Source organism: Neodiprion virginianus, chromosome 7 (assembly GCF_021901495.1).
Source record: "Neodiprion virginianus isolate iyNeoVirg1 chromosome 7, iyNeoVirg1.1, whole genome shotgun sequence".
In the NCBI taxonomy this organism is placed as follows: domain Eukaryota; kingdom Metazoa; phylum Arthropoda; class Insecta; order Hymenoptera; family Diprionidae; genus Neodiprion; species Neodiprion virginianus.
The window spans coordinates 17531281-17543625 of record NC_060883.1 but is presented as its reverse complement, the minus strand read 5'-3'; the positions used below and the strand labels follow the sequence as shown (position 1 = coordinate 17543625).

The following is a 12345-nucleotide window of genomic DNA, read 5'->3' as shown; positions in this document are numbered from 1 at the left end:
AATGTAACCAAAATGGGCATCATAATATTTTGTTTTCAGCAGAATTCAAAGGCTCTGCCAATAAACGATTAATCGTGGACTTCGATTGATGATCGTTTTTCCATTTAATCGGAGAAAAGATAATAATAATAATTTTTCCTCACACTATATTTTTTATTTCTCAGATTTTTCTTATCTCTGATTTTCCCCAGGCCATTTTTCATCCCAGCTAAGCAACGTGCGCATTTTGGCTACCGGATAGGCAGAGGATAGAGGAGATATGTATTTAGGACAGCAGTTAGAAGGGAAGTGTCCCGTCCGCGGACCAAGAATCCTTTAATCCCGTCTAATCCTGGCGTAATCCTGAAGCCCGAGTCCTGTATACTATACCGAGCGAGAAGGACGAGTTCATTTACTCTTATAGCGCTCGGCTCACCCCATTAGTTCCTAAAATTTCTTCTGCGCCTTCACTCTTGTCAAGATACCTTTTATTCGACATTTCTTCATCCAAATGCAAAGAAAATTAAAAAAAGAAACGTGGATGTAGATTCGACGTAAGTTTTCTCACTCGATCGTTCCCAGTCTGCTTTCAAACGTGACGAAATAATATTTTAAAAACATTATCTCTCCTCGCTTGAGATAACGAAAAGAAAATAATTGTAATCGTGGAAAAATTGTAAGATCAGCGGAAGAAAAAATTAGTTATCCGTTGTGTTATCGTTTTTCTCACCGTTTCGCTTGTCTCTCTTCGTTCTAAAATAACGTGACTGTCAGAAAATGAATTGAGTTTGTCAGTTATCAGCGGGCTTGAATTGCAAACGCTCGTACAAAGTCTGCGTACATTCGATATAATTTAAAGTAATTCAATCACCGTCGAATTACGCGTGTGAAATTATGTAGTCACTGCCAGAGTTACGCAATTAATTCGCGAAAATTGAAAATAAATTATTGCCCTACGCGTAGAGAGCGCAATGAAATATGTGGACATAGGAATAACCGATGTGTGAAACGGACTTGATTAACCGAATCATTCCGTATACACGATAATAATTCGAGAGTGATGATAATTGCAATGATAATACGTCGCCACATATTTTTGGGAAAAGGGAATCTAATTTTGCAATTTGTATGTTCTACGTTTAGATATCTTTCAACTTGAAACAAAACAATTCTTGGGTTTCAGTTTTCGATGTACGAGCTTAGGTAAGAAAATCTCTGCCCGGGAGATTTACAGAAACATCGCTTACGACTAAAATGATTTCGGTTTTATTAGATTCGGATAAACTGAACGAATTATCGGGTGAAAAAATAGTACACAGAATCAGGTGATTTATCTAAAGTTGTTCACAAAAAAACTATTTACAGGTAAAACCCAGTGTTTGAAAAAAATTGTCTGGGTCACAGGATTTTATTTCATTTTTTTTTTTTCAATTACACCCAAGTTCACGAGTTTCGGTTTAACGTTTTGAACATTCGTTTTTGACCGTTTTTGTCTCCACACATTTGTAACGGTTTCCATTTTCTCTTTGTTACAATAAAAATGGTAATAACTCAATAAGTATATGCAATAAATTCACACGTAGATTATGGGTTTTCCGATTCGGAAAAGAAATGTTTGAAACTGAGAAAAGAAAAGCTATAAAAAAGTATCGATCAAAAACTTTCCCTGTATAATCTAACGGGAGGCAGTCAATTTCTCTGGATTATAGGTAACCCTTAAAATAGTGTTTGGAATCGATTCACGTCGGAGTTTTCATAGCTGGAGGTATCCAAACCCCCGGCTGCTGCAACCGGCACCGGCGAGAAATGTATACGACATTCCGTTAGTTTTCCGATATTTACTACACTCGGTTATAAACTCTAATGTCACGCTGCGTTGGTCGCTGAGAGATATTCCATTTTATATTATCCGGTATTTTTATTATTTCTCTATCTGCACTCTATCTCCTCGCCTTTTCTTCTCAGCTCACATATATCTGCAGTAGTTCTATGAATTCTTCAATGTACGTAAGTACGTATCGTCAAGCGAAGCGATAAGTTTCATCCGTCAGACATGACGTGAGCTGACGAATCATGTTCTTACTCTAAGTTCCCTGATATGCCGAAGACATTCACTGGGTCATATTTGATAAACCCGCAGAATCACTTTCTGATTATATTGTTTAACATGATTACGATTTTTGTCGGGTCAGTTAGGATAAGCCGATAAATCAAGTTGTCATTACGTTTCCTGGTATGGTCAAGATTCTTACTAGGTCAATTTTGATAATTTTGACTCTTCGAATTATCTTCGTATTTTTTTCTTTTAGTTAAATTATCCATAACAAGTTTGCGATTATCATAAATGCGATATTTCATTCATTGAAGTGATACAATTTGTCATTCCATTTTAATTGCGATTCTGCTGCTACAAACGCATGCTTATAGTAACGGGCATATCTGATCAATTGGCGCGGAGAAAAGGAGGATAAATTCGTTAACGAGCAATTCCAGAAGGACCCACTGACCAGAATCGGAAAAGCCTCTCTCGGATATCGATGCTATTCGCTCACTTGCTTTCATCGATAAAAAATACTCGGCCCAATATTAAAGCAAGTTTTAATACATAAGTAGAATTACGAATCTGAAAAAGTTCCATTTCTACATCCGGATCCAGACTTGTTTTAGTGAAAAAAAGTTTGAAAATTTATAACTTTTAACCTATTCGAAATTGGACTCTAATATTCCAGGACATCTTTCCGAGCAGTGAACTGAGTTCTGAAAAAAATTTGCATTCAAATCTGTGAGAAGCATCTGATGGAACTGTAACTGGCCCAATTTATCGTTCAAAAGAAACACGGACGTAGCTTAAGCGGAAATTTATTTATGTGTTCAGGTTGCCTCGAGCTGGTTTTTACCGATATAACCTGGCATTTCAGAGATTAGACCGAAGGTGGGAGTGAAATTTGGTGTCAAGTTACGTTAACCCATTCCCAAAGAGAACAGACGTACGACGGTGGTACGGTCGGAACGTGAACGGAAAACTTGCAGCGGGGAAAACGGCTCGCCGGTAAAGGTGACACTATTTACATTTTATCTTCCCATTACAGTAGAAATAGAGAATAGGAATGGGACCGTATGTATATGTGGACATGTATACACCCTAAGAACGGCGACGTGAGTGTTAGGGTGGGGTTTTCGCCAAAGCAGTAAACTCGGGCGAACGGCAGTATTTTCTGCCTAGCTAAATTGGATCGGCAGTTTATTGGCAATATTCGTTTGCGTCAGAACACGATAGACTTGTTTCAGGGCGGTGAGAAGAAACAGGAAGAAACCATCCGAAAGTATCGACCGTCAGTTGAAGACTTTAAAACCCAAAATTCACACCCGTCATGTGTCGAATGGGGAACTCATTTTGAACGTGTAGCATTAGAGAAAAAATTTGGAGAAGAAAACAATCGTTTCAAACTTCTGCATGACTCCAATTTGCGCCAATAATGGTGAACGTGAATGAAACAATAATCTGAAGAAAGGACCTGAAATCTGACGTTGCACCTCCTTAGAGTAAACCAGCGAGTTCACGGATGAAATCAATGCATTGATGGAGTCAAACACGTCATCCTTCCTATCTTTGAGAGTCAACCGTGCAGTTTTTTGAGTGATCTGTTTGATTTCGAGTCCCGATGAGCGTTATAATTCATGAAAGTCACGAAATCCATAGATAACAAAAAATCTGGACACCTTTCTTCCGAAGCCTCTATCTTAGAAACTAGTGATTTTTGGGACTTGTGTCCGAAAGAACTTTTAACCAAGAAGATATGTACTATGACATACAGAAAATCGTATTTGTACAGATGCATTTTTGTCACGTGGTAAGGATGTTGTGTCATTCTTGTTCACGATCATTGGCAAAAATGACATTGCTGAAGATTGTTTGATGGGATTTCTTTCATTTCGGAACTTTTAATTCAGACGATGCAGCTCTGTTCATTCTTGAGTACGACAGTACGAAGAAACGACCTAATCATCCTCAACGAACAGAGAAAATCGAGGATTTTCAGACTTCACAGACTCTTCACTGGACGTTGACGAATAATTCGTGTAAAATATCCTTGAATCCGCTCACAATTTCATGGGATTCCACTACGAGGCGACCTAGACACTCGTTAGATTCCATGAAACTAGTCTAAGTACTTCGCAAAATCTTGTGGAATTTCACGAGACTGTACAAAACCTTTACAGAGCTTCTGACGGAATTTTACGGAATAAACGAGAATTCACAAGACTGAAAAGATTCATTTATGAAATTTCGCTTCATTTCGTTGAAGGGTTTTACGAATTACAATAGATCCTTATGCAACTTGATAAACGTTGTATCAGGTGTCATGGTATTTTATAAAACTTTACCATGATTTCGCGTGGCTGTACGGAAGTCGAAAAAATGTATTGGCCTTTAAGACTTTGGAAGATACCGTGAAACTTTACAGATTCGACATTTTGAGTTTAGCGTCGATAGTTAAGCAAGGCGGAATTGAAACCGAGGTATCCAAATCTTCGGGAGAAAAATCCGTACCGTAAAATATATCGATGAAATATTTCTTATGCAGGAAAACTTGAATACACAGTAAAAAAAATTACTGCTCTTTTGCGTTTCCGAAAACGGATGTCTGGCGGTGCGGGACTAAAAAGAATAGGGGCGCTTCATTTACGATCAATATAAGTTTACTGATTTCCGACAAGAAGAGCGGGCGAAGCTGCGTGTACCGAAAGAATATTTGGTCGTATCAGAAATATATTTGAAGCAAAGCTGTCCGGAATATTTCGCCGCGGAGGAAAAGCTCCGAGCGTTCCGGTAATGCCAACCGGATATTTTGTTGATGGATAAAGAAACAACATGGCTTACGCGAAAGGAGATGCGAAGGAAAAGAAACCACAGACGATGTTGCGAAATTAAATATTCAAATTGAAAGAGTGAAAAGAATAAGAAGAAGAAGAAGAAGAAGGGGATGAGAGCATGAATTCTCTGGATTGTCGTCGACGCACGCACAAATTAGAAAAGAGATAAAAATGCCCGGAGGTACGCTTCGTTCTGTCACTGACAGTTTCGGATGATTAGGTTATGAAATTAGGTTAGGATTGGTATTATGCTCGACGCGCCTTAGCAGACGACGCGGCCAAATCGCGAACTTCGAACCGCCAACTTTTGGCTGCAACTGCCAGAGGCTGAATAAATCGAGTTGAGTGTAAATTTGCGAGGGACGTAATTGAGAGGAATGAATATTGATAATAATGTTGAAATTCGTGAAGACAAATTTGTTTTTAACTTACTATAAAAAAAAAAAAAAAAATCGCACGCGTCTCGGATTTTACAAATGCTTTCTTTTCATCGTACTAAACATAGTCACCGAAAAATGTAAGGGCAGTTGTCGTCGAAAAATTTTGAATTGTTTCTTTTTCTTTTTTTCGTATTCCGTTACTAAAATCTCTTCTAAACATTTTGGCGCAAGAATAACTGAAAAATTCGCAAAATTTAGCTCAGGAAGACTAGAAAGGCTTTGACAGCTGAAATTGTGATGAAAATTCAATTCGGCTCTACAAATGAACGAAAAAACATACGCAACTTCTGTTGTTTATAAGCTGTTTGTGATATTTTGGTTGGTGAAAATCGGTGGTACACGTAAAACAAATATTGATAATGAAGAAAGATTTGGGCGTTGAAGACAACACGCGTTTTTCTCTGGATAACGTTTTTTATTAGTTTTGCCACAATAACTCGAGAACACTGTAAGATATCGCCTTGTTTTTGTGTCCAAAATGGAGATATCAACTTTTTCTAGAAAGTGGACCAAGGTCTACGTTGAAAAAAATTTATTAGCGTTGTTATTAAAACAAGTCTCATTCATTTGTCCATGTTTTTCAAATTTCAGCCGCCATTTCTTTAATTTTCATGTAATTTCAAAAAAATTTAGATCCGGTCTGTGGAAGAACATTCCTTGAAGAGAATGGCGCTTGAAAATTGGCGAAAACTCTAACCTTTCACTCGGAATCATGGCAATAAGGGAGCAGCGCATGAAACACATATCTCCCTTAAATGTTTATATATTTTAAATTTGAACCATTGAATTTTACAGCCAAAACTCCAATACAAGCTTTATGAAAAAGAAAATTTATGTGCGTTGTTTCGGTTCTTCACAAATGCCACTTGAATTTCATCCCATCTTCGGCCTATTTTCGCTATTTACGTCCCTCAAGGATATCTCAGTTTTGAAATCAGTAAAAAAAAAATTTCACGCCAGCCCTTTCGTGTGAGAAATTTTTTGGTGAAAAATTGCAAGAATCTCTGAGAAGAGCAAAATCTGAAAAAGTCCCTTTTTTGCACCACCCTAATTGTTATACGATATCATACATGAGCACAAATTTCCCGCAACGGAAAAATCGGTTTTACGAGACTTGAGCCTGCAGCTCGCGTCTCATCTTGTGACATTACACAAAAGGGCCTCGCCTCCTGTGGCAATATACAGGCACCCCTAGGACACGTTCTACGTTTAGGAATACACACGAGACTGATCGACCATAAGCGGCAGCTCGCTCAATTTACTCTACTCCGTGGAGTCGAATAAAATCTGAAAATATCTCGGGGATTTCTCGGCTGTAGAATGTCTGATATTTTGTATGGATGTACCGACGTCAATTGGGCATCGATTTTCTCCTGAATACAAAATGATGAAAGATTCACGAAAATTACAAAAGAACGAACGTTTGAGCGATTTTTTAAGACAACCTAGAAAAGTGATCCGTTGTCGAACAATTTTATTTTCATTCGAAATTCCTAGGTATAGTAATTTTTAAAACTATAACACATAAACTATACTTCACATTATCGATTTATACAAATATCGTGAACCAATTTTCGAATGAATTTACTCATTTCCCATTTTACGAGGATTGCAAGACACCGTTTATCCAGTTCAGAGAACGTGATATTTTTGATTTGACGGAGGATTCTTTGAAACTACAATCGATGACCGAAAACATCGATAGTTGAACGAACTCTATACATGAGTGTTAATGTATTTTGCAAACAATTCTGCGGTAAGGCTGAAAAAAAGATTCTTTCCATTGAAGTAACAGTGCTGTTTTTTTCCAGACAAAATGATTCCCAGATCACTTTAAGCGGAACGACGTTGCGCCTGAAGCGTTACGACAAACTCAAAAACCGTAATATCTATCTGAACGCGCATCAAGTTTGCATAAAAAAACATTGAATACCACATGCAGGAATGAATCGTCCAAATATCAGGATGTTTACGCTTGTACTTTAAAGATTGTCGCTTGAAAAAGTGACGCAAACAAATTTTGCCATCTGTGCTGCCCCCGTGAGGGAAACGAAATATTCGTCTCATTGTTGCCAATTTTCGATGAGGACCGATACTCTCAACGTGAGACAGATGCATACATTTCCACTGAGGAATGCCAATATTTTGTCCGTATCCAGAATCCCGTGAGATTTTATTGACAATGAGACGCGAAAAGGTTTTGCCTGGGTGAGTCTTTGTGTGAATTCCATGTACACTTGACGAGATTTAATCCGTCACCGACAGTCTGAACAATTCTTGAATGGGGTGAAGTAACGACCTAACCTAATGTAACCTAACTTATCCAACCCTAACCTAACCTAACCTAACCTAATCTAACCTATCCAATCCTAACCTAACTTAACCAAACCTAACCTAACCTAATCTATCCAATCCTAACCTAAACTGATTTAACCGAAACCTAACCTAACCGTTTTTTTCAACCGTTAGTTCTTGTTTATGCAGTATTTCACGCCTTAACCATCAAGGATCGTCTGTATATCCACTTATTATTATCGGCATGGCGATTGTAAATTATAGGTTCAAAGTTTTTAGAAGACAGTTCTTTTTTTCTCCGAATTTGCAACGCGTGATGTTAATGTCGATGTAAAAATTATTCCGTGTTTATGCACCCCAAATTAGAGTCATTTTTCCGTCTTTTCCCCGCATTTTAGGCTCGTTTTTTTTTTCAACATCTCGCTTCTACGTAGAGTAAAGTTATTACAAGTAGTCCGAAAATGAAAGGTTGAATATTTAATTGATCTCAACGTTTTTGGGAAAAGAGAATCATCTCCGACTATTTTCTTATAAACGTTTGGTTGTTTTTTTGTCCTCGAACAATTTTTCGATCCACGTTACCTGGAGAAAAAATAAACCGATTTCGACTCAATTGACGCTATTTTGAAACTCAAATTTGATCGGATATCAACGAAATTTGATTTAACCGTTTCCAAGTAATTCGCAAAAGTTACCATTTCGTTTTCCGATGATATCTGAAAAATGGATTGAGAAATTATGATGAGATTTGAAGCAACGGTTTGGCTCAACTTAATTTACAGTCGGTAAAATTTTGATAAAAATCGACTGATAATCAGCCAATCCTGATTTCTTTGCGAAGGTGAGAAATTTTAACGATTTTTACGAGATTGTCCGTTAAGGCGGAATTAAGTTAGAAAAGTGTACGCATATTACAGGTTTTTTTATACGTACATCAGAAAATGAGGAGAGCGGAGATTTGGCTGCGCGAAAAGTATAATACAGCACACTTACCTTAAAAGCTTGAAGGGCAAAAGTGTCGGTAATTTGAGAACAATTTTTACGACACGGTAATTTGCGCCACGAGTTGACGAGACAGATTAAGGCTTGTGCGGGGGTGTCGAAACCAACGTTAAGTGTGAAAAAGAAATTTCACAACCTTTCAAGGCGACTGAGATGTAAATTAAACATAAAAAAATTGAGAAGTGGACGATCAGTGGCTCAGTCACATTTTCATTATTCTCCTCGGACAAACTCGATTCCAAACTAATTCAAATTTGGTGGAATTTGAAACCAAGTTGGACGCTTCGACTTTCGGATATTGAAAACCAAGACTTGAGGTCATTTAGTATTCCTGCCCTTACCGACCGAGCAGACTCGCCCTTTTTCTTCCCATACTAAATAAACGAATGATTAATGAATTCTTTTCAAGGTTTTTTTTATCTCTCTCTCTCTCTCTCTCTTTAGATTCCAAATTCACTAAGCTATGAAAGAATGTTCTCTAGAAACATTCGAGATACTCGGTATAAAATTCTTCAAACAGACTTGAGCCAACGTGGTCAAAGGTAATGATAATTACAACGGTAATAATTAATCGCGACTGGTAGAACGGTGCCAGCATTTAACGAGATTATTACGACAGCTGATCGTGCTTAAATTCAATTCAAACGACAATCTCGTTCGGAAGATCCAATTTATTTTTCTTGACCGAGTATCAAACGAAAGCGGATGAAATTCATTTGGCAAAAAATTTTCAACCCTGGTTCGATATTTTTCCAGCATTCCCGTATCCCTTTTATTCGACTCAATTTCACGTAGCTTTCTATGTTGATTCACACGTATATAAATTTTAAATTTAATCATTTGCATCTACTTTGCTCCGAATGTCTTTTCAGCAAGTATTGGAAAAATATTGACAGACACCATTGAACGTTGTCAGAATCACCATTTAATTGCAATTGTTTACAGTCCTTTTTTTTGTGCACTTCATTCAACGTCTAATTTTTCATCTTGGTCGGTGATTTGTTATTCATCCGTTACGAAACGATAGCGGATTTCTATAACAGCTTGCAAAGATCCGAGTGAAAATTGTTAATTCAAACTGAAATAAGTTGTAAATGAAGTTAAAGAATTTTTGCTCGCAGTTATTACAATGAATTTGAACCGTAATATATCGCGATTAATCAGGTCTCGAAAAGGCTCGCGAAGTTTATTCGCCGACTTAAAATCGAACAGGGAACGTGCTTTGATGTTGCGTAAATTACCATCGTAAAACCTTTGAAGGAAAGTTCGAAAAATCACCACGATTCACTCAATTAGGGCGGCCAATTTGAAACGTATAAAAAACCTCACACGTGCGGAACAACATCAAAGGATGATCTACAAACGATCAATTACGGTGTAAAAATTTTACTCTCTTTTTCGTTATTATCATCATTATTGAAGTTTTCTTTTTTTTTTTCATTCTCTCCTTCCATAGTTGTATAAATTTTCGGCGTTGCCATCCGAGAGAAATGCCGAAAAAGGCCTCGTTTTTTTTTCTTTTTTTTTCAACGGCGAAGAAGTACAGAGAGTTTTAGATAAAAGGCGTAACAAGTCAAAGGCTGATATTTCGTCGAACGAAAAAAAAGGGAGAAAACGGAGGGGACGAAGACTATATATACGTACCTGCCACTTGGCAAGAGAGCAAATTACCTCCTTTGAAGATGCGAAACCGAATCGAAACCCAGCGATCGTCGTCAGACGCGATTGAATGGCTCGGAACGTTTTTACATCATTCACATTCGAACGGGGGTTTCGTCACATCGATGATCGCATCCTTCGACGACGACGTTCCGCTTTCGAGACATATGTTTAATGTGTAATCGACGGAAAACCATTGCAAGACGATATCGAGACGACAGTCGCTTACTTGACGTTTGTTAGGGTGCTCTCGTTGATAGGGTTGTTTTATCAATTTTTATGCTTCCAGGGGGTTAAGCTCTTTCAAATTGACGAAAACGAATTCACGGAAAATTTCAGCTCTCTCCGCTTTGTGAGCGAAGTATCTTACGGAAATAACGTGGGGAAAACTTTTTTTGGATCTTTGAAATTTTATAAATCGTTGACGAATGTAACGAAAATAATGAAAAATACATATTTTTTTAGAGAATTGTGAATTGTTGTCACAATATCAATTGAGATTAAAATTTTTCAAATTTTTTTCAGAGTTACACCGATCGATACCAGTGGCAAATAATTACTGATTTTTGTTTATTATACAACGAGATTTTGCAATAACGTAACTACATGAATCTATTTTAAGTTTTGTAGCCTACAAGAAATATGCTGTATATTTTATAACACGATCGTTCATTTCGTAGCTACATTCGGCAGAATGGTAATTTTACATAAATTAAACTTTGAACGTTAATTAACGTACGAACGCTCTCATTTACGAATTTTATACGTCAGAGCTTTTTTTTTTTTTTTTTTTTTTTGTAGAGAGTTCAATTCTCTACGAAAATATGTATTTTCCATTATTGTCTGTATATTCGTCAACGACTTATAAAATTTCAAATTTGAACCAAGAATACATAACAGAAGATTAGCAATATACATGAAACGCAATTTTGTGAAATTTTTTTAAAAAATTTTCGGCCCTCTTCTCGTTGAGAAAGAAAGTTGTAAAATTGTGGAAAGTCATTTTTAACCAAGGTAATATTTCTGACCCCGCTGTCCGTTTCGCGTTCAGTTTTTTCATTGGCAATAATTTTAGTGTGCGTTCAAACTTCAAGTTAGGTTGTACGGAGAATAAAGACTTTTCGCTAATTAAATTACTAAACTCGAAAGGACTGTGTGGCGAACTGCGGGAAAGGTCGTACAGTGAAAATTGCGTTATAACAAAATTCCCCTGAGTATTCTTTAAAAATCCTCGAACCCCTACCCACATGGAAAATAAAAGGTCCGTAGAAATTTGAATAAAAGCCTTTTATTTCACCGCATAAATTCTTCAGCCTCAGTCGCTGCTTAAACATCATATCTTTCAAGTGTTACCGCGATATATGTGATATCATGACTGTGAAAAACCTTCTGGGTTACAATTGAGACGCTTCATCTCACGTAATTCAGTTTCGCTTGAAAATAAATTAAAACAAAGAACAAGGAAAAGCGACAATTATTCAGTATTGCCAAAACGCATGTAATCAGCAAGAAAATAATGTAAAAATTCTTTTGAGGAAGAATTGAATTCTAGTCAACTTGTTATTTATCGTAATTCGTGTTAAATTTGCGGTAACAGATTTGGAGAAAGAAGATTGATAAACGAATCACGTGAAGTAATACCGTCAGAATTATGAAGGCGACTTGAAAATGTCAAAATATTTCGAAAGAACGGGAAAAAGAAAAATTTTTGTTCTTTGGAAAGCTGAGATTTTTTCACACTAAAAAAACTTATTATTTGAAAAAAGAAAACTGATGGTAGCAAAAATCCCCCCCCCCCCAAAAAAAAAAAACGAGTAAAACAAGAATTATAAAACTATATGGAATACCCCGTACAATTAATAACTTGGAAAATAAAAGGGGAAAAAGTTTAAAATAATTTAGAAAGTTGTTTTTCGATGAGGATTGGTGGCTCAAAAAAAAAAAAAAAAAAAAAAAAAATGCAAAAAGATTTGAGGGGATGAGACTGGATCTGACGTCTAGAATTGGTAGTCTTGCTCATATAATATATATAGTATATATATACATCTACTGTCGCGAGAAAGACTCCCGTTATTACAAGACGCTGGTCGCCTCA

The 12345-nt window shown here is 36.8% G+C and overlaps 1 protein-coding gene across 2 annotated transcripts in view; it reads right to left on the bottom strand.

Moving 5' to 3' along the window:
• The window catches only part of LOC124308481 (zwei Ig domain protein zig-8), a 409568-nt gene that overhangs the window by 159778 nt on the left and 237445 nt on the right, over nt 1-12345 (bottom strand). The gene's annotated exons all lie outside the window — the stretch shown is intronic.